The 23970-nt window shown below is 40.5% G+C and overlaps 3 long non-coding RNA genes across 3 annotated transcripts; all 3 read right to left on the bottom strand.

Moving 5' to 3' along the window:
• Positions 1 to 818: 818 nt before the first annotated feature.
• Positions 819 to 4203, bottom strand: LOC133141388 (uncharacterized). Its single transcript, XR_009710095.1, has 3 exons — positions 3702 to 4203; positions 3252 to 3305; positions 819 to 1250 (listed from the first exon to the last, which is right to left on the bottom strand). It is a non-coding gene; the product is annotated as an uncharacterized LOC133141388 (long non-coding RNA).
• A 1503-nt stretch (positions 4204 to 5706) lies between these two features.
• LOC133141389 (uncharacterized) lies at positions 5707 to 9373 on the bottom strand. Its single transcript, XR_009710096.1, has 3 exons — positions 9288 to 9373; positions 8230 to 8322; positions 5707 to 5808 (listed from the first exon to the last, which is right to left on the bottom strand). It is a non-coding gene; the product is annotated as an uncharacterized LOC133141389 (long non-coding RNA).
• A 2344-nt stretch (positions 9374 to 11717) lies between these two features.
• On the bottom strand, positions 11718 to 23304 carry LOC133141390 (uncharacterized). Its single transcript, XR_009710097.1, has 4 exons — positions 23176 to 23304; positions 17287 to 17400; positions 13661 to 13753; positions 11718 to 11795 (listed from the first exon to the last, which is right to left on the bottom strand). It is a non-coding gene; the product is annotated as an uncharacterized LOC133141390 (long non-coding RNA).
• Positions 23305 to 23970: the final 666 nt, after the last annotated feature.

Raw genomic sequence — 23970 nt, 5'->3', positions numbered from 1 at the left:
TTCATGTTTTGAGGGATGATTTCTACACTTATGTTACATTAGATAAGTAGTTAAGAATGCCATGAAGAATAAAAGTTTGTATTCACGTTGCATGATATTGCATTACATAAAGAGGGCAAAAAAACCCAACAGATCCAATTAAAGACCGTGGCGAATCACAGTCCTTTCCTTTTTTGCCTTGCCTTTGATTGATTGATTTGTTTTCATTCTTCTTTCTTTCTTTATTTGATCTGAATTATTTTTTTAAAGTGTGACCCAGTCTTCAGACGGTTCCGGGTCTGTAAGGTAATTTTGATTTAATTAATTTAACTCAGGTGGCTCTGTGTGGTGGTCTGTAAGGTCATTTTGATTTAATTAATTAAACTCAGGCAGAGGTCTGTGTGGTGGTACTGTATGTAAAGTCATTTTGCATTCAAGGAAGTGACTGCAATGTACAGTGCTGCTGGCAAATCAGTGTGTCCAGTCACCTTTTAAAACAAATATTATAAATACGATGAACTACCAACATCCTTAAACCTTTTTTAATAATTTAGTATTTTTCATATTACATTTTAAAAATCTATTTTACCATCTAAAGCACGGTGAATTATATTTGTAGATGAAATGTGCTATATAAATAAATTTGCTTTAAAGATAAAAATTGCTTTAAAAATTAGCCAAACTTGCATCGTGACAACTTCTGTACTTATCTCAGAGCTGAACATAATGTCATGTACTCAGTATCAACCTTCACCATCTAAAACCCCTACAAATACATTCAAACAACATGCATTTATATAAAAAAATACATAGATATATATTTTATGAAAATCAATATCTTTAATTTTTTTGAAAATCACACAATACAAATGCAAAACAAGTAACATAAATTTATTAACATAACCCTGTCATAATGCACCATTCAAGTGCAGCGTTCCTCTAAGCTGACTTTAGGAGCTCTGTAAAACAGAAAAAAGCAGTAGGCAAATGAGGTGAAAATGAATTAATTAGAAATTGCAACAGCAACAGATTGCTAACATCATGATGAGCGTTTTGGCAGCATTAACTAAAGCTATGTTTGTTAGCTAGGCTTTCCCAGGAATGTGAGTTAAATGATATTTACAGATGAATGATGTCATAATTCAGTGTACCAATTAGCAAAGAACAGTACAGCAAAGTGCATTGTGGGTACACATAATCTGGCCCTTCTTGTGTTCTTGTGTTGACCATAAAGGATCCTTTTCACGTCATTGAGACCATCTTCATACTGTCTGTAAACCACAGAGATGATAAAACGTTGATAAAACAATAACACAGATGATGAAAATATATGATAAACAGGATGACAGTTTGTGAGCGTGGTGTGAACTCATCCCAACTGTGGTGAGTTTAGAGTTCAGTCTGATCAGTGCGCTGAACAGTTAAATATTCAGTGTTAATGAACTCTAACTGGCTAATATGAGTCCACACAATAATATTCTCAGAGTTGATATAACACTCAATTCTTGTTGTTTTGCTGTGCGTATATAATAACAACATATTCAATAATGACTAAATTTTGGGTTAAACATCCCCTCACAATAATTCTCAATGTATATGTGTATAATAACAAAATTATTTATACTGTATGAATGAATGAATGAATTAATAGTTTATTTTGGTCACACTTTATACTGTTGATGAAGATGGACAAGTTGATATAAAATAAATAGCATGAGTGCTGAAATGCTTTGCAAATGACATTTCTTCACTATTTCTACACTAGAAACTGCAAGTTGCCATCTTGAGGACTGCAATATTGGTGCATACTCATTACTTGCATATTTTAATGAATATGCAAGTAAGATTTTTAGGTTTGCTGCGGATTTGCTTCAGGTACTACAGTGCACCCACAAGTGTGCTACAGGGAGCACAATACACAATACTTCTTCCTAAACAGGAAGAATACCAGAACCCTCCCCAGTACCTAGAAGCAGATCCAAGAAGACACTCCAAAGTGATGTGGGCGGCCTGTAGCGTAGTGGTTAAGGTAAATGCCTGAGACATGCAAGATCGGTGGTTCTAATCCCGGTGTTGCCACAATAAGATCCGCACAGCCGTTGGGCCTTTAACTCAGCAAGACCATTAACTCTGCATTGCTTAGCCTAATCAACTGTACGTCGCTCTGGATAAGAGTGTCTGCCAAATGCCATTGATGTAATGATGTGTGCATGTGACTGGATGAGTGAGAGTTGCGTGTGGTTGATTATGGAAATGGGTGTGTATGTGATTGGTTGATTATGGAAACTTGTGTGTATGTAATTGGTTGATAATGGAAACTTGAGTGTATGATATTGGTTCATTATGGAAATTTGTGTGTATGAGATTGGTTGATTATGGAAACTTGTGTGTATGTAATTGGTTGATAATGGAAACTTGAGTGTATGATATTGGTTCATTATGGAAATTTGTGTGTATGAGATTGGTTTATTATGGAAACTTGTGTGTATGTGATTGGTTGATTATGGAAACTTGTGTGTATGTGATTGGTTGATGATGTAAATTTGTGTGTATGAGATTGGTTGATTATGGAAACTTGTGTGTATGTGATTGGTTGATTATGGAAACTTGTGTGTATGAGATTGGTTGATTATGGAAACTTGTGTGTATGTGATTGGTTGATGATGGAAACTTGTGGGTATGTGATTGGTTGATTATGGAAACTTGTGTGTATGTGATTGGTTGATTATGGAAACTTGTGTGTATGAGATTGGTTGATGATGGAAACTTGTGTGTATGTGATTGGTTGATTATGGAAACGTGTGTGTATGTGACTACTGAGCCTGCCTGACAGTGGAGTTCCCTGACCGAACCTGCTCTGCATATTCCATACTGTACGTGCTGCTCATGTGAGAACTTCATTTTAGAAACCTACACGGGAACTTTAGTGACACATCAGAATATCTGGATATTCAAAGATTGAGATTATTTAAATCTGCAAATTTGGGAAATATTGACCAATATTCAGCAAGAATAATAGTACTGAGTCGTCTGCAGTGTTTATGAGAAGGGTGAATATATTGGGGGATGTATCGGGGGATGTTTGAGCACAAAATCTTTCAAGATCCTTCAGAATCTTTGATCCTTCAGAACCTTTGTGTATGGAACAATAACATCTGGTCCCTGTAACAGATCTCCCAGCATGCTTTGCAAATTCAACTTCTTCACAGTTTCTACACTCAAAGCTGCAATTTGTCCTCTTGAGGACTGCAGGACAAATTAATAGAAAATACCTGAGGTTTGGATGCTCGAGAGAGTCGAGAGAGACGGATCATCTCATTTAACGACTACAAAGAGAAACAACATTTTAATTACACATGAAATACATCATTCAAATGTGAGAACATGTTAAAACGACCTTTAGGGACACTTCAGAAAACAGTTGTGACCCAGATTGAGCTTCTTGTTTTTTTCACCCATAATCATGTTAAACTCTGTCCTGTTCTAAAAATACTAGATGAACTTAAATCGAAAATGGCCTACACTGCTATGCGGAACAATAACAACTGGTCTGTGTACCATATGTCCCAGTATGCTTTGCAAATTCTACTTCTTCGATGTGTTTCAACACAAGAAACTGTTCAAGTTGCCATCATGAGGACTGCCCCCATGTGGACAGACTGACTCATTGAAAATATCTCCTGTTTGTGTGCTGTTCTCTGCTCAGGCGGAGAGAGACTTACCGACTCTTCATCTTCCTCTGACGTCTACAAAGAGAAACAATATTGAAATTATACATGATTAACATCACTTAAACGGTTGAACTTCATGTTACAAACGTACATGTGAACTTTATGGAAGAGTTTGAATATTGGAAAATTCATAGACATGTACACTTTGATTCAAGTCAGTGTCCCAGGATTTATTTTCCCTTCTTTCATAAGATACTGTAAATTGCTTTAAATGTGTAGTTCAGTCGGTTTCTTGCAGTATTTTTCCCACTGCTGATGATCTACACTTGTGAGAACAATCCCAACACTTCATCTACTTAAAACCATATGTTGGATTTTGGGGTTTTTGGTCAAAATACTAAATACCCCTAAGCTGCCAGCGATTCAATTCCCTGTCCGTACCCCACTCTACTGCCCCCTGTCTGTACCCCTCTCTACTGCCCCCTGTCTGTACCCCTCTCTACTACCACCTGTCTGCCTTATTGAATTAGCCTCATGAAAAAGCTTCCCTCTTGTTTTATCATCACCCTGAAAGGGATTGGAAATATAGTTTATGATAGCTATTCTCAGGATTTAAAAGGCCAACAAGATTTTGAAAATACCTCTACCTTTCTTTCCTCATTGTAAATGTACAGACTAACTGTGGCAGATAGATCATCCTGCTCCATTATGTTTAATGCAGCTTTAGTATGTGGCAGAGAATAACAGGATAAAACATAAAGATGACGTGTATCAAATGCTTGACTGGACTTGAACCTGCAACAGTGCAAGCAGCAGCAGCATCGAGCATGCATCACAGCCCACAGCAGGGGGGCAGAACTCCGATCCTCAAGGGCCGGTCTGCGTACTGGTTTTTGTTCCAACCAATTGCCTTGTTTTATTGAATTTGCTGACCGCTCTATTAATTACCCTGGTTCAAGCCTGTACTTAAGACCAGAAGTTGGCACAAAATCCTGAAACGGATCGGCCCTTGTTGTGCACCCCTGGCCTACAGAGTCACCGGACTGTCCATCATTTTGTGGAACTTTAATACATAGCCTACTCACAATTGTCTTATCCTAAATCAGCAAACAGAATATGGTAGGATACAAAACTCTTCACACACCCCTTTGTAATTTTCTAGTTCTTTCCTGACAATGTATGAGTTTAGGAACACTCTGTCGACACAAGTTAGTCTTGGGAGAAATTGTAACACTCAACATTGTTTGGGTTCTTATGATACAAACTGCAGTGGTGCTGTTGGTGACCTGGTCACTACGGTTTTGGGGAGCAGTCATGAGTAGGTTGGTAGTTTCTCTTCTGATCCATCATACGATGGTGGTTACACGGTGACTTTCGTTGTTGTTCAGGAAACGTACCCCTGGTCATTCAGAAACTTCATTGCTCTTTGCTCAGAGCTACAAGCATGAATAGCTGATGGCGGTTACAGAACAGTTACATGAGGAGATTGTACAGTCATATTAAGAAAAAGAAACACTCCATCCCTCTCTCATCACAACACACCGGATCTTGCTGAGATGATGTTGGACATCGGAGTCGTTTTTTGCAGCTCTGAAAAAGCTGACTCAGCTGTTCTGATATTCTAAGTAAAAAGCAAATGACAATATTACAACCAACAGTGAAAGGAATTTAGAGAACAAGACACAATACCACTTTTATACAACTAGACTTAAAAATATAGAAAGAAAGAAACATGATGCTTTTCTCATATCCTGAAATACAGGAATAACAAGAAAGGTAAAAAGAAAAACCCAAATAATATGCTTAAAATGATTTATAACAGATAAACAGTCATCATTTAGGCCAATGCATTTACTACTTACTTGGTATCCTGCATACCTGCATTGCAGAAAGTAACAAAGATTGTCAACTTTTTGCTAAATATGATCATTGCATTAACACATGCACAATTTTTTTCAGTTTGAAAGAATTTGAGAAATACTGAGTGATTAATATGTGAGTAATATTAGACAAATATGAAATGTGCAAAATGTTAGTAATATTTCCAAAGGATTCTTACAGTCTGTATACTCATGTAAACTTATCCAACAGACCAAAAAGAAAGATTCAAGAGGCAAGACGATCACTTGAAGATCTTCCACAGTTCGCTGCCCCTTTTCTGAAAATGAATATATATTTACAAAAACTGTTACAGAGAGATGTTGTGGGTAACACACTATTTAAGTTATGCATTACATGAATATTATTACTTTTATGAGTAACTAAGTAATACAACAAGTTGTTTAGGTTTTGAGACCTAGTCTAGATCTAGGAGGCTGGTCATGGGCGTGGAGGGGGGAGTTCATACAGGGATATGAGTGGTAATAAACCGGGGGGCTGATTGTTTGTTTGCGTCCCTTTATGTTCTATGTTTGTTCCATTTCCTTATTCTTTTTTTGGTCTGTTAAAATCTGAATCAATATTGTACAAAGGTATGATGGAATATACAGCATGCATGTTAAATGTGAAAAAAAGAAGTAATAAAAAGTAATTACATTAAAAAAATGAAGAACAGAAACTGGAGCAATGTGCAAATGCTTACAGACTGCACTGTATATAATAATCAATTTACAATAACTTTTAGAAAAACCCTAGCTGCTGATTACACTATATCAAAATAAGTTCCATATGTCAATTTATAGTGAGGCAAATGTGTCACTATATAATTGAGACAACTTGCCCAAAACTGATATGTATTCTAATTATGGCTATACTATGTGAAGCGTGACATAGCTAAAGTGTCAAAATACTGCAGCTAAAGTTTCAAAACACACTTTATTATCTCCTCTAAAATTACATAAAAATACAATTTGGAATATACCTAAAAGGTATACTTAAGATGCTTTCGTGGGAGGAAAAGGTAAGCATTGCAGAGCTGAATGGCTTGTTCTCACTATTACTGTATGTTACAGTCCCCTCCAAAAGTATTGGAACAGCAAGGTCAATTCCTTTGTTTTTACAATACACTGAATACATTTGGGGTTGAGATAAAAAGATGAACACAGGAGTGTTCTGAACAAAAGTTCAGAATTTCAGCTTTTATTTCCTGGTATTTACACCTAGATGTTAAACTACTTATAACATAGCACCTTCCTTCAATCTCCTCTCCAGGAGGTTAAATGCATGCCCAACTGGTGACTGACTTTTTTTCAAACCTTCCACTTTTTCTCTCTAATGAAGTCCTTTGTTATGTTGGCAATGTGTTTTGGGCCATTGTCTTGCTGCATGATGAAGTTCCTCCCAATTAGTTTGGACACATTTCTTCGTAAGTTGGCAGACAGAATGTTTTTGCAGACTTCTGAATTTATGCTGCTGCTACCATCATGATTTACATCAATAAAGATTAGTGAGACCAATCCAGAAGCAGCCATGCAAGCCCAAGCCATGACACTTCCTCCACCATGCTTCAAAGATGATCTTGTATGAGTAGGATCATGAACAGATCCCTTCTTTCTCCACACTTTGGCCTTTCCATCACTTTGGTAGAGGGTCATTTTGGTCTCATCAGTCCATAAAACTTTGTTCCAGAATCTTTGTGGCTCATCTTTGTACTTCTTTGCAAATTCTAATCTTGCCTTCCGATTCTTACTACTGATGAGTGGTTTGCATCTTTTTGTATAGCCTCTATAGTGCTGCTCTCTAAGTCTTCTTTGAATGCTTGATTGAGATACGTTAACCCCTGCCCTGTGGAGATTGAATGTTTCTGTCATCAACAGACAACAATTGACGTGTTCAATGTCTGTTGCCCCGATGTCTTTTTCAGGACATTCCAAGTTGTACAAGCTATCCCCAATGCTTGTGCAATGGCTCTGATCTGATCGATTTCCCCTCTTGGCTTGTTTTTCTCCCAAAGATAGCTTTCTCGTCTTCATGTTGGTTTATCTTTTTTAACACAAATGCAGTCTTCACAGGCAAAACTCAAGGCTAAACCAATAGTAAACATTCAGAACTATTTTTTGTTCAACCAATAAATCTAACAGGACACATCTGGGCAACAAGAAACACCTCGTCACATGTTTCAATACTTTTGCTCTGATACAAAAGGTGATATGTTCCAAAGTGTTTAACAAATCTAGATAAAACACCAGGAAATAAAAATGTAAATTTTTCATTGTCTTCAGTGTATAGCAAAACGTTTTGAGGGGACTGTATGTTACAGTATATTACTTTTGTAGGTGAAAAATAAGACAACTGTCCTCATCGCAGATTCGTGACTTTGACCACATGTACAGTAAACTGGACATTGACCTCAGAACATGAAGTCACACAAGATGGCTATTAAATATTTGAGGTTCTGCCTCTTGATTTGGAGAACTGTGTGTGACAACTTACCCGCTCTCCCCTACAATCACATTTGTCATACAGATGATCATATTTAAAATGAGTATTTAACACTTATGAATGTACTGGTAGTACAAAATACAATATAAATTAGGCCGTAGGCGTACATTTTAATGAAGAATATGTGTATCTCACATACAGGAAATAATCACCAGTCATAGTTTTATTGAGATGTAAAATGTTTTTTTACTGCACTCACCTGCTTTCAGAAAGACTTCTGTCGCAAGAGCAACTGCATTAAGGACACTTAGGACAGCAGAACCAAACACATACACTAGGATATGAGCTACATCTGAAAAACAATGCAGGAAGATTTAGTAAGTTTGAAGCCATGATGATAAACAGTACAACAGTATGACCTCGAGTGTGATACTGCTTTCATACAACAGCTCTACAGACAAAACGATTTATCAAGTAACGGTAATTTGGAACAAATTACTTCATTAGGCATCAACAAAATTAGTTCCTTGTAACTGTCTTGCGTTGACAGGTAACTCTATAAACAGATGCAAAGACTGACTAGTTTAGTTGGCTAGCTAGCCAGTCAGTCTTTGCATTTCTTTATAGTTACCTAGCAACACGAGACAGTTACAGTAGCTAATAGAAGTCTGTAAACAACGTGGATTGGTCCTGGATGGTGATGAGGTCAGAGTGATGCTGTACTGTATATCAGAACCAATGGAATGGCACTTGTCCAATCAAGTTACTGGACCGGAACAAACGGTTGTATCATTTCATAAGAAAATGAATAATAAAGCTTTTACAATTCACTTCACACATTGATTAATTAAATGCAGCTGTCATTTTGAATTATTCTACATTTAATAATCGTCCCCTTTTTAGAATTCCTCTTTTTCTGATCCCAGAATAACTCCTGATACAGAAAGTTATTGCTTTTCTTTAAATACTTTTTTCTTAATTTTGTCAAATTAAAATAAAAACAAAGGGAAGGATTGTTAAATCTAAGCTGAACTGGTAGATTGCGTGGACAAAATATAGGAACCAGTCGACTATGGCAGAAAGGTTCCCCTGTCATTTATGTGTGGTGGCTATGGCAAAACTATTGAGACAAAGTAACATACTGTAACATAATTGGTAGAGAAGGCAATATTGTAATGTGACATTACTTTTAATTGAAGGTAATATGTTTTTGAAAGTAACTACCCTAACACTGAAAGTAACTACCCTAACACTGACAACAAGTCTACTAAGCTCCCTACTCAATGAGTTAAATGCAGGGATGTAATGACACTGTACCAGGTAAATCACTCCTGTGCTGAAGATTTACTGATTTCATCAGGATGATGAAGAACACCATGAAACACATCAATGCAGGACGATCTGCAGAAACACACACGTCACTTTGTTAACGTTGAGAGCAAAATAATTCACCTTTGACAAAGAAAAAGTACAACAAAATTGATCCCATAATTTGCATGACTTCTAATTATAAGCACTCATTAAGTTCATTCAGAATAATTACATTTAAAAAGTATGAGCTAATGAACAAAATTATCTTGATTCATTATCATGATTATGCAGCTACATATGAATCCCCCCATGTTAGCGGGGGCTCAACCCCCTGCCACAACACCCTCTGAGCTGCCACCCCCTGCTGTTACCCTCTCTGCTTTCTCCCTGTCTGAATGATTACAAATCTATGAAAAGAGGCCAGGTTCTCCTTTTGGAAAGAATGGACATGCCCATGGCCTGAATCTGTTAAGGCCCTGTTCTAGTGCATGGATATGCTCATGGTCTTGTACCTGTTAAGGCTCTGTTCTAGTGCATGGATATGCCCATGGCCTGGTATCTGTTGAGGCCCTGTTCTAGTGCATGGATGGGCCCCATGGCCTGAATCTGTTAAGGCCCTGTTCTAGTGCATGGATATGCCCATGGTCTGGTATCTGTTAAGGCTCTGTTCTAGTGCATGGATGGGCCCCATGGTCTGGTATCTGTTAAGGCTCTGTTCTAGTGCATGGATGGGCCCCATGGTCTGGAATCTGTTAAGGCTCTGCTCTAGTGCATGGATGGGCCCCATGGTCTAGTATCTGTTAAGGCCCTGTTCTAGTGCATGGATGGGCCCCATGGTCTGGTATCTGTTAAGGCCCTGTTCTAGTGCATGGATGGGCTCCATGGTCTGGATCAACGTGTTGCAGGTTGATGACAAACCTGCAGTCTGCTGACTAAAGCTGCATATAAAGGGTCTTCCTCTGACTCATGTCTGTGTAGCTTGACTTCTGGGTTGCAGTATGAACAGAAGCACCTGGTGACATCACACGCTAGAGGAAAATGTCTACACTCTCTCGCAACGGCTACGGAAATGTAATTAAATGTAATTATGTGAAATTATAAATTCAAATGATTTCTCCCAGTCCGATACACATATGCCCTATACGTAAAGAAATGTAAAGCTAGGGACAATAATTCAGAGTAATAACTCAGAGTAAGCTTAAACAATCAAGTGGAGCAAAAATGATTCAATTAATCCCAAACGCCTTACCTTTATCCTGATCTAAAATTAAGGCCAGAAATAGAAGGTAGATTATATTTGGAAGAATGAATTGAAGTGCCCGAAGGACTTTCCGAGATAAATCTGAAAGAAATATGTTGCCATTAGTCATGTTATATTTAAATATAATATTTTTACTGTAACAGTTTATGTTCTAAGGCTAACGCCAGTTGCGTTCACATGGGGTGACATGGCTCAGGTGGTAAGAGCAGTCGTCTGGCAGTCGGAGGGTTGCCGGTCCGATCCCCCGCCCGGGCTGTGTTGAAGTGTCCCTGAGCAAGACACCGAACCCCCAAATTCTCCTGACGAGTTGGTCGGTGCCTTGCATGGCAGCCAATCACCGTGAGTGTGTGTATGAATGGGTGAATGGAGAAGCATCAATTGTACAGTGCTTTGGATAAAGGCGCTATATAAATGCCAACCATTTACCATTTGATGGGGCTGACCCCAGAAATAAGGTTTTAACAAACACATTTCCACTATCATCAATTTTTGCCAACGCTTGTCTCTGGTTTGATTGGCATTAGACTGTGTGTGTTCTAAGCTCTTCTTATGCTTCCATTATATCCATTCATCAGTTTTTTATCAAGTAAGAAATACATAGCCTGAGCAGCCTACTCTACTTTGACACTAGTTAAACCTGATGGTGGTCAGGTTTTGTGAAGCCAGCCCCAATTACTGAGCTCACTATCGCTCTCTTTCCAAACTGTTGATGTTCCAAACTGTTTATTTTGGCATGCCTATTGTTTGGCCCATGTCTCTGACTGTGTTTGTTGTATTGCCCAGCCTCGAAATGGCTTCCTAGACTGCGATTGGCACAACTCTGGTCCTCATGTTGACAAACAGCATTAACATTGACTCCAAAGACAATCAAAAGCCTAGAATAAAGACTAGATACTGAACGCGTTCTTATACATGAACGAAGGAATAGATTGAAACACCTGACTAATCAAAACCAATTGCAAACTGTCTGTCAACACAAATTACTCTACACATTATTATTATCATCACCCAATGTGGATGTAAATACCCTCAAAGTAAAGGTGACAGTCAGCATTTTAACCTCCTTATTTATTACAGTACAGTCTGTAAGTCAAAATACTTAAAAATAAATAAATTAAAATTAAAACAGCCATTTACCATTCACAATATGTGCAGCAAGTTATACTTACATCCATATTTTAGCGATTGCAAATTCATAGTCAATATGTGTATCACCACAGATAAACGAGGCAGAATAAACCAAAATAAGATAACTGAAAAACAGAAGCACACAAGGTACACATTAAACAGAGAAACATTAAACATGTATTGTTATAAACTGATGCAGGTGAATCCCTTTGATTTAATATATACATTTATTTTAAATTTGCCGTGCTGTGACGTATAAGTATTTGCCCCCTCCCTTATTTTCTGTTATTTTATATTTTTCACACAGAATGCTTTCAGATCTTTCAACAAAATATAATTTTACAAAACACATTTTTTAAACAACTATTTAATTTTTCAATTAAAAACATCATCAACCCAAATCCACCCCTGTAAAAAAAGTATTTGCTGCCTTAACCTTAAAAACTGGTTGCACCAACTTTAGCAGCAACAACTGCAATGAAACACTTCCTACAATTTGATATTAATCTTTCGCACCACTGTGGAGGTTACATTTCATAACAATCGAAAGAAAGCACAAAAGCAAGTCCACATCTAATTGTCTGATACAAATCTAAATTAAAGTTTAGGAGTGGTCTAGTCAAAGTCAAATTGAAGAAGAAATAGGTTGAGATTCCTCCATAGCAATGAGAAAGACTGATATTGTCAGAAGTGCGGGGCTGAGGAACAATGCGCAGTGAGAAATTGCTTTAATTTCATAATTTTATTGAATTACACATCTTTTCTCTGGGGTTTTAGTCCTTTGATGAATGTTAATCCTTTTTTTAATTTAAGGCATCTTACATTCTGACGTATATTCTCAAAATAGCATGATAATGCTATGCAATGAGATGTACAGATTATCACCAACACATTAATTGAAAAAAATGTATTTACATTTTGATTCTATCCATATATTTGATACAGAGAAATGCAAAAAAGCTATTTTCATGTACAGTTAGTAAACAGAAATGCAAACACAAATCTAAGCCAATTCAAAAGGTTTTGGGCCAAACGCATGTCCTGTGTGCTCCAGAATCTAGTGGTGTCTGGAACTCTGCAGGAAGAATTGCCACGTTTCTTCATTAGAGTCAATTAACTGGTGCTTGCTCTGTTGTGAAGTGCCATGCTGTCCCTGTCTCTCCCAGAATATGCCATAAATGCTCACAGATCTGGTGGCTGAGATAGCCATGACATATACAATTCCAGTGCCTTGCTCCTCAATCCTGTCTGACTATGATAGATTGACTGTATATGATCACTGAAACGGAACATATCCCTGAAGACATATGGCATAACACTACTCATGGTCTGTGTACAGTGGTATTTGTCATCTTCAGAGACACCCTTCTCTGCAGGAAAATTAAATTACCTTTTTCTTTCTTTTATAAAAATAATATTTTGAACATTGTATAATTCAGGACAGTTATACAGAACTTGAAGTAAGGACTGCCATTAACTCTGCCTTCTAAGCGTGTGAGTGCAGCTAATCCATACTAGTTAAATGTACCACACACACACCATCATGCATCCAACACAGCACTTCACTACTGGCAATAAGCACTCAGGTGTAGAGTTTTGTAGGTTGACAGCCTTTTGCCACTGGCATTTAAAGTTTGAAAAGTTTGAATAGTATGGAAAAGTTCATTGCACGTTTATAGATGGATTTATGGATAGTGAAATCCATACACAAAATTAATCCTGACATTTTTTGTTGGAAATCCCCCCTTGAATCAAGGGAAGTGAACGTCAGGATGAAAGCATTTCATTCTGAATCAAAACCAGCCCAGGACTAGACTTTGGCATTCTAACCCTGAGCATTCTGAGATCTTACTGGCTTTATGTGATGAGCCACATGGGTGTGACAGCCACGCAAGAGCTGTCCCTCATTCACCCAAGTGCTGACATTTCTGTGCATTACCTGCATATGCTTGGTATTACTACATTTGAATTATTTTGAAGGGGAACTTACCCACTGAGAAACCATATGCACTATGTGTGAGAATCAGAAAGAACATTTCAAAGTCTAAATTTTCAGATAGAATCCTCATGTCCCAGAAAAGTGCTGTAAGAAAAGAAAAGAACACTGTTGGACACATTTGGTTACTAATGCATGTGAACACCACAGTCTTGCCTTTTACTGCACATTAAAGCCACTAGGATCCTGCACATTCTGTATTAAGAGACCAAAAAGGTGAAACGGTCAGGTGTAGTGCCAGTCTGCCCTATACAAAATACACTATTTTCCATTGAAAGGAGAAGGGGCACCAAAATAAAAGATTGCTTAAGGCTCACAAAAGCTCAGGCCCCCCCGTGTGCCGGTGGATAAAACACTCCATCTCCCCATCCTTATTGAACCTTACCATCAGAGTAGAGTAATCACCACAAAGTTTCTAAAGCACACTCTGCCACAATCAAAGGTAATTCCAGAAGAGATGTGTCATGGGTCTCTGCTTGCTTTGGTCTGTTCTGGGTGTTGCCCCTCAGGGTCACCGGAGGGCACTACGGACAAGCTATTTCCCTCCTGCAACCGGCAGACCTAATTACCCTGTATTCATTACAGGTGTGGCTACCCTATTCAAGATTAGTTTGCTCTGTGCTCAGGGCTTTGATGTCTTATTCTGAGAGTGGCACAGAGCCGGTAAAGAGGTAGTCGAAAGACTGATTTTCTGTCAAAATGTATTGAAATTAGGGCGAGAGTTTGGGTTGGTTCCTACTGCTCCCTGTCTTTCTCTCTCACCCTGTTCTTGAGTTTCCCACCCTGAGACGGGCAGTCCTGGCCTTGCTCTGTTCTGAGTTTCCTACTCTGAGACGGGCAGTCTTGGCCTTGCTCTGTTCTGAGTTTCCTACCCTGAGACGGGCAGTCCTGGCCTTGCTCTGTTCTGAGTTTCCCTCCCTGAGACGGGCAGTCCTGGCTGTTTGGGCCTACTCTCGTTTTTGCCTCACCTCTCCCCAAACTGCTCCTGGCAGTGGAGCTCCTCCGAGGTGGAGTGTTTACTCCTCCCCTCTGGGTCTCAGAGCTCGGCGTGCTGTCCCTATCGTGGCAGCCGCGCTTCTGTTCATTTTCCTACTTTTCCTCCTTCGGCCGACGAGGTGGCGAGAGGCTGAGCTTCTCCGTGATTTTTACTTTTATTCTCACAGATAATTAATATCACTATTTTCGGACAATACGACTTTTCGTCGCATTTCTTGTGTTGCTTTTGTATGGCAAGGTTAGCTGGGGTGCTCGCTCCCTTTCTTGTTTTACTAGCTGTGTGGTAACTTATTGTTCCCCTACACAATCGCTCCAGGTCCTCCGCCCCCACTCGCTCACAAGATGTGAAAAAGGTTGTTGAACTGCAGTGCAGTCTGTCAGTATTTGGACATTGGTACAATTTCTGTTCTTTTGTATCTTGAATCCAGCACATTAGATTTGAAATGAAACTATGAGGTTAATTTGAGGGTACTTACATCCATTTTGGATGATCCATGTAGGAATTACGTCCCTTTTTTATACACTCTTATACATTTTATGGGACTAAGTAATTGGACAGTTCACTTCACAGCTATTTCTGATTTGTTTTATTCAGTGGATTCCATATTTTAGGTTAGTTTTCAGTACCTAGTCCTTATTCTAGGCTTTTGATTGTCTTTGGAGTCAGTTAACATGAGGCCCAGAGTTGTGCCAAAGACAGTCCAGGAAGCCTTAATCGGCCAAAAATAGGCTTGCCAAAACAAAAAATGACAAAATATTGGAAAATAATTAAGAAGAAAGAGAGCACTGGTCCATGTATGGAATCATTGTCGTGCTGTGGGATGAAGCACTGTCCAAGGCCATATTAATGCACTGTGAAATTTCTCTAATTAATATATTGATCGACCTTGTCCGCATCCCTCTCTCTATCCTACGCTTTCCTTGATCACAGAAAGGGTATGTTGATATTGGCTAACCAAAGTGATCATCTTAGCATGCCACATAATAAAGCCAGTCTACATTAGCTAGTCACGGTTACAATTTACACATTTTAGCTAGCTAGCAAACTAGTGTAAACATAGTTAGCTAGCTTGATGTGGTATTTTAACAGTCATTGTGGATATTGCAGTAAAGTTTTGTGTCCACGTGTGTATGTTGATAAATAGCAAGCAATCTTATATCAAAGGCGTGTTCACAAAATTTGTGATTAGCATAAATTGACACCCCTTAAACACCATATATGGAATTTCGGCTTTTTAAAGAGACAGTCGAAAAAAGAAGTGGAGTTTAAAGGTAGCTTTCAAACCAGACAGAAACAAACTGTGTGGACGAACAGCAAATGAGAGCAAGTGTGCGGGAAAGGGTGCAATAAACTCAATCCCTAACACGTGGCCGAGACAGAATGAAGAATGAACGGGGCCTCAATTCCCAGAGGAATCCTGTTTTCCAACTGTCGTGTGTCTGACATTTTTGCACAAAATGAAATGTGCAGGTGAAAGTGTGACAGTGTCCTCACTATCCTAAGGGTTGCTGCATGTTCAGCTCCGATACCCTTCGCCACAACAGGTAAATGAGAATCGTCAGTCACATACCTCACATAGTGCACAAATTAAAATAAAAGAAACGTGCAATGGGAAATGGGGAAAGAACACACAAGCCCCAAGTCAAGGAAACGCAGGGTTTTAATAGAAAGACAAGCAACTGAATCGGTAATCAGACCGCATGCGAAAGACACCTGTAATCAGTTGTCAGCACGAGGGTACTGATTACCTGAGCGCTGCTCATTGCCAAAGTGAAACTGATTACCAAATTGGCAGAAATACGGCAAGAAACGGTAGTGGCAGGAAATTCATCAGAATAGAACTCCAGTACCGTGACACTGCCATCAGACTCCTTGTTTATCATGTTTATACATACAGACTGATAAACATTCTAGCAGTTTAACTGGTAAAGGTCAAATTCATGGAACGCCCCTTCCCAGTTCAGCCCCAAATGACTTCGGCTCAGCGCCAAATGCATTCAAACCTCGGTGACGCCCCTGATGTTCTTCACCAGTGTTGCTGTGGTACGTGTTGCCCAAATACTTCTGTGTTTGTGACTGCATCTATGAGCTCTGCTACAGTGACTCATGGACATATTTACCCCCGACTTACTCTCATCATCCTATCAGTAATAACCTGAAGCTTCACTGTCTTTAGATTAGCCAGCAGATTTACTTGATTGAAGCTGAAACTACCTTGTTTTAAAAGAAGGCAGAATGTCACAAGCTTTTGAACTTGAACACTGGAGAAGGCAAAGCTGAAAGACCTGTGCAAGATGGCTATTCTGCATTTGAAAAAAAAGTGAAATAGTTTATTCAACACTAAAAGCCTGGAAACTATTTTTTTGACTGCGACCCATCTCATTTTTTCATTTGGGCATGTACACATTTCAGTGAGACAGTGATACTTTGATTTAGATTTTCTTGTTTTCTTAAAGAAAGGCAGGCTGAGCAAAATACATTTAAAACCTATAATTAAGCAATACATTATTCATCATTTATTTAACTTATGTTCTACACAATTACACATCCCACGAGACTTCTGTAGCCAAACACTGTGATTATACATACAATGTATTCACTAGATTGTAAAATATCATCTTACCTGAAAAACAAACTGAAATTAAATCTTCTAATAGCACAACTGCAATCATGAATCCAGAAAAGAGTTTATTTCCTGGATCCGGGGCACGGTATGTCAAAAATGTATGGAGAACAACTAAAATGAAGAGAAAAGAGAGATAATTAAAATATGCATAGAATATGGAAGCAGAGTCAAAGCAAAGAAAGACAATGTGATTTTTTTTTGTCTATGACAATTCCTACCTTATGCATTTTTACATTGACCATAATATGACAATTACCAGTTAAATTGTGATGTGGGGGGTTGCAGACTACACCCATATAATGATAATATACCACAGAGTTACTGCTTTTATAAAACGGTTACCAAATATGACAATATAGACATTATAGTCCAATTCAAAGTTTTTATTAACAATTTCAATGCAAGAACAATTTACAAAAAAGTATTTCCTGGCTGCCCATAGGTAGTACCTGGTGGTTGCTATTGTAACGAGTTAGAGATTTTGATAGTCCGAGGTGGGATTTCAATCCCAGCCTCTCACTCATCCAAAGATTTGTTAGACAAATGCGTTCCCAGTTACGTTGTCACCAGGGAGCATTGCGGCGGTAACCTGCTACGAGCCTTCACCGCGCGTCACTGTGACTACTAGCGAACTAGCTGAGCTAACCTACGTCACACTATGCAATGTTAGTAAACTAATTTGCTCTGCCAAACTGGCTAGCGTCAGTGAGCTAAGAACAATCCATGCCTTATTGATGTTTATTCATACGTTCCCATTGTTTGTGCAACCACTGAAAAACGGTCCAGCACCAGTAGTACGTTATTATTTTTGTAAGATGGAGGAAGCACACGTTTGGACTGGCGAGGATGCAGCTCCACCATCTCCAGTCCCAGAAATTCGGTCGCTAACAGCTCTGGAGAAAGCCCTTCCTTCCTCTTGTGCCTACTTGCCCCAAGACCCACATCTGGATCAAGGTGCTGTGGAGGCTGTGGTTAGTGCCTGACGCCCACCGGCTACATGTACAGGAACCGTTTTTTATATTGATTTAAACATAAACAACTTAAGCTGCTTAGTAGCTGAATGATAACGGAGCTTACTACGGACTTCTATGGACTTTTTTTCTGGTAATGAAGCCGCCAAGAATTTCCATTTAAAAATCAGAAACGCCTCTTTCCAAATACGGTATAACAGTTACTCAACAGAGCTAAACAATGCACAGTTTAATGCAGCATGCATGCAACTACAGTTCTATGAATACCGGATAGATGACCATCAGAGGACGTTTAGCACTTTGGCACGTTTTTGGACGTTTAGCACATTCTATTTAGTTTGCCTCCAACGCATTTTTAATACAAATGGAATTAGATCTAACAATGCCAACTAGCTGATTAGTTGCTTCCCTGTGATTATTTTTTTAAAGGTAAGAACAAATATATTGATTAAAGTGTATTATAACAGCCAAATAATGTCAACTTTTGTTCTCAGAATTCATTTTTGTTCGCCGCGCATTACTTTTTTAAACCGATAGTGAACGTTAGCTGATGTTCGTGGCGAACAGATTGAGCCAACTGCCAGTCGTAGGCCTGACAAGCTTTTTACCTGCCAAGAGGTCACTGTAAGGGTAGAGCTCTGTGAAAGCAGAGGCTACCCAAGTGGACTGTTGAGGTCAATGCACATGTCAAAGGCCTTTGTGTATCCTTCTCAGCTCCTTCCCTGAGGATGGCACCCCACTGATTCTCCTTGGAGACTTCAACATCCACCTTGAAGCCTCCCAGGCTGCTGCCTTCCTACCGCTACTCCACTCTCATTCTCCCTCCCTCTTCCTCCCCATCCTCCTCCCCCTCCTCCCACCCACACTTCCTCAGTCCGCCGTAACCTCCACTCTCTCTCACCCTCTTCCGCCTCACTCCCCCCTCTCGAATCCTTCTCCAAACTCCCCACTGACTCTGCATCTGCCACCCTCCTTTCATCTCTCTCCTCCGCCTTAGACTCTGTCCCCCTGTGATCAAAGCCGACTCGCACCCCCCCCCAGTCCTTGGATATCTGACACCCTCCGTACCTCCAGGGCCAGCCTCCGCACAGCGGAGAGGAAATGGGGAAAATCCAGAGACCCTTCAGACCTCACAATTAACCAGTCTCTCCTGGGGGCATTCTCTTCCGCTGTCACTGCCGCCAAAGCAAAATACTATCAAACACAAATTCAGAACTCCACTTCTAACCCCCGGAAACTATTTTCTCCTCTCTCCTCAACGCACCGCCTCCTCCACCTCAGTCCTCCTTCGCTGCTGATGACTTTGCTGATTTTTTCGATGAAAAGGTCACAGACATACAGACATCCGCAGATCTTTTACAACCACCGCCCCCCTCACTGTGCCCTTCCCCCCCTCTAGGTCCATCCCTTCCTTTTCCACTTTCTCCCCCCTCACAGACTCTGATGTTTCTCAACTCCTGCTCTCCTACAACCTGTGCCCTTGACCCTATCCCCTCTTCTCTTCTCCAGACTATCACACCTGAAATTCTCCCATTTGTCACCTCCCTTGTCAACTCCTCCCTGTCTTCTGGCTGTTTTCCAGCATCCTCCAAGAGGGCCCACATCACTCCGCTGCTAAAAAAGCCAACTCTGGATCCCTCCATCATCCAGAACTACCGCCCGGTATCTCTTCTTTCTTTTCTTTCTAAAACCATAGAACGAGCCGCTTCTACTCAACTTTCTTCTTTCTTTTCTAACAACAACCTGCTAGACCCCCATCAGTCTGGCTTCAGATCGGGCCACTCGACAGAGACCGCGCTCCTCTCCGTCAGTGAGTCGCTCCATGCCGCACAAGCAGCCTCCCTCTCCTCTGTCCTCATTCTTCTAGATCTCTCTGCTGCCTTCGACACTCCTCCGGTCCGCCCTGTCAGCAACAGGCATCTGTGGCACAGCCCTGGACCCGTTGAGGTCAGAACTGTAGAATCTCTCCCCACCTTCAAGCGCAAAAAACTGAAGACGCACCTCTTCAAGCAGCACCTCTCCCCGTCCCTCCCTACCTCCCTGTGAACCTTAATTGTTGTCTTTGTGATTTACTTTGTGTATCGGTATTTTTAGATGGCTAGGTAAGCAGTATTTGGATAGTGTGGTGGCCCGATCAGGGATCGATACACCACTGGAGTGGAACGGCCAGTGCGCTGACATCAGGAGGACATAAGGTAATTAACGGCGAATATTTCCCTATGTCCGTTTTAAATAGAGCCGCACCTTGGAGAGAGCCGGGAGGAAGAGTCAGCACCACGGCCAGCACCACCGGGGCGAGGCGCATGCGGAATGCAAACCTCTAACCAGTTCTGATTGAACAGGCACAGCTGAACCGAATGAGAGGAGGAGAGCAGCACGCTACAAAAAGCCGGGCTGGAGAACAGAGCAGGGCTGATGACGGAGGCGGAGAGAGGCGAAGCCCGTGCTTGACTAAAGAGTGCAGCCTAAAGCCGAACGAGCCACCACTCGGAAAACGTGGCGGAGTTCCGGGAAGAAACCCCCCGACCGAGACTTAACCCGGAGCCTCACGTGAGCGTATCTCTCCTGCTGTAAAACCAGCTAACCTATCCCGCTCTAAATTCAGACAGAATCCCCTAAGGAGGGCGGACAGGCTGTAAAGCGGACTACCGAGGCCGGGGAGACACGGAGGCCAGGAGTGGCCCAGCCACGGACAAAGACGGACGAACGCTGTCACGTGGATGCCGGTTCTTTTTTGGTCTTCCTAATTTTTCCTAATTCCTAATTTTTTGGCCGTTTATTTATATTTTTTGAAAGGAACCAAATTTTTGGTTCTGGACAATTGAAATGTGTCTGAAAGACACTAAGAAAAATAAAATAATTTTTGTTCACACCTTTTGCTCTCTCTTTCAACCAGCGGGTCACCACAATAGTTAAGTTTGGTCACTTTTGCTTTGTTGTTTGTTTGTTTGTTTGTTTAAAAAAATAATAATAAATAATAATTCAAATAGGCCCTGGTCCTTATCTTTGTACAGGTAGCAGTTGAAATTGTACTTCCCTCTAGGATCTTTCAGCGCACTTATCCCTGGTTATGGGTATGCACTTTGTTGTACGTCGCTCTGGATAAGAGCGTCTGCCAAATGCCATTAATGTAATGTAATGTGTATCTGAGTGAATTACTGCCCAGAGTGCATCTACCTCTGGGGCTGCCTGAATGACATACAACTGAAAGATATATGCACTGCAGCTACCTGAGCTGCATTGAAGATGGCAAACATTAGCTTGCATTACGAACATTTCGCCAGAACATTTAGCTGATGTTAGCTAAAAGTTTGATAATGACCCTCTCCCCACCCATCCCTACCTCCCTGTAAACTTTAACTGATTGGTAGTTTTTCAGTTCTACTTGTGTAACTTGTTTGCAAGGATGATATTTTTGCTAGTTTTGTCAGGCTATGTAAGCTGTTTATTGATCCAATGGGTTTTTCATTCTATTGCATTGTGCTGAAATAGTTTTAGATATAATCCATTGTCAGATTCATCAAATAGGCCCTAGTCCTTATCTTTGTTGTCCTCTTAGTACTTAAAACTGTACTTCTCTGGACGGGTCTTTCAGCACACTTGTTCCTGGTGGTGTCTATGCACTTTGCACTTTGTTATACTGTCAGTCTGGATAAGAGCATCTGCCAAATGCCAATAAAGGAATGTTAATGTTCACCGCCTTAAACACACGTCCAGTGCACATTACAGGATAAGCAGACTGATTTTGGGCTCGACCCTTATGACAATAGCAGGAGCGTTCAAGGCTCGAGGCTGGTCTGAGTATTGTGGCCCCCCGAGGTCAACCTGGCGCTCATCAAGGGCCTGCCGCTGGAGGATACCTCTGGGTCAGGTGATTGAAGGAAAGTATTTTCCTGCTGAAATGCTGGAGGGCTTTAAGACCATGGAGAGAAACGCAGTGCCAGTCTTGAGGACAATAATTGAATGACTGAAGCTGATCAGGACCCAACGAGGCACACCTGGTGAGTGTGAACTGCTCCTGGCCACACCCCCTCAAGCACAGATGGGCACAGAGTGATGGGGCCAAGAGCTTTAAGGACAGGAATCCTCAAGAGCTAAGGAGAGTGTGTGATGGTGAATTATGTGACTGTGCTGATTTTTTGTGATCTTTCATCCAGTTTGCCCCAGGCCTGGAGTAGTGCCGCGCCCCTAAGCCAAGGAAAGCTTAGGAACCAGGAACCCACCAGCCGGAAGCTTTGGAACGGCTGTTTTTTGTTCTTTCCCACCGCCCCTTACCCTTCACTGTTATAAATAAATAAATCAACCTCAGTTTTCACTAAAAACCTTTTGCTGCCTGGTTTTTGACCTGGGATCTCACAGTATCTGCCCATATCATCCTGTAATTTAAGGTGTTAAAGACTGTAATTTTGTAAACATAGTACATTATCTAGTCCAAGATAAATATTTATTTCTGGTAAGTCAGACCCTTCATGGAAGGCCGAGGAGTCTCCTGTCATCTGCTCCCTGATACTCGGGAGTGGGCAGAATTCTCCTGCAAATAAAAAGTGTGCAGCACAGGCAGAAGTGATATTTAGAAATGCCCATTATCCTGTTGCGAATCAATGGACAATCCAAATATGGAAACGAGAAGTGCAGGGGAATCGCCAAGTTGATAACCACCTTCATGATAGAGGTTCGGCCCGATTGCTGTTTTTGTCAAGCCACCAAAAGCAGAGAAACCCTGGGTATGTTAAGCTTCCATTGTAGTAGGTCCCCCATGTCTACTTCAACATGCCCGAACATAACTAAACAAAGAATAAATGTTTCAAAAGCTAAAACACATATCAGTATCTTGCTCACTGTAAGCCATGTGACATAGAAAGGAAATGTTTAGCCACCAAAACTATTTTCGAAGGTACACATACCGTATACTTACCAGAATTTATCCCTGTTGTAATGACAAACTTCTCCAAATGCAGTGCCAAGTTTGTGAGTCTCTTGAAACATGTTCCTGCAAAAAGAAACCAGTCATTTTAACAGCAGTATCCAGTGCTCATGATGTTGCTGCATTTCCCTAGTTGGAGAAAGCCAGAGCCTGACACAGAGCCCTGCTAACACCACCAGAGAGCTTCCTAAAGTTCACTCTTCTGTAGCTAGTTAGGATCCTTTCCATAGGCACACTTTACACAACAACAACAACAACAACAACGAGTAGTACAAGCAGCATTTGCTTTGATATAGTCCGGGGAAAAATATATTTCTTGAAAACGGCTGAACGGATTACAAAATAAACTTCAACATTAGTCATAGCTTCATAACCAGGTGGGATATTTTGGTTCCATAATTGCATCAAATAATTAGCAAAACAAACTTATATTCCTACCAAACCGGAAATATGTTGGCGGGACGTGCAATAAAAGTGAGCTTACCACGCATACCACGGTTATAATGTGTGGATATTTGCATTACAGTCAACTTGCTGTCAGCTTTGACCAGTCTAGTCATTCTCCTCTGAAGTCTCTCATTAACAAGGCGTTTCTGTCTGCCGAACTGCTGCTCACTGGATTATTTACTCTAGAGACTAGTATGTGTGAAAATCCCAGGAGATCAGCAGTTTCTGAGATACTCAAACCACCCTGTCTGGCACCAGAAATCATTCCGTGGTCAAAGTCACTTAGATCACATTTTTCCACATTCAGATGGTTGATGAACATTAACTGAAGCTCCTGAC

The sequence above is a fragment of the Conger conger genome, chromosome 12 (assembly GCF_963514075.1).
Source record: "Conger conger chromosome 12, fConCon1.1, whole genome shotgun sequence".
Lineage (NCBI taxonomy): Eukaryota > Metazoa > Chordata > Actinopteri > Anguilliformes > Congridae > Conger > Conger conger.
Note: the sequence above shows the minus strand (reverse complement) of the source record. Positions and strands in the feature narration are given on the sequence as shown.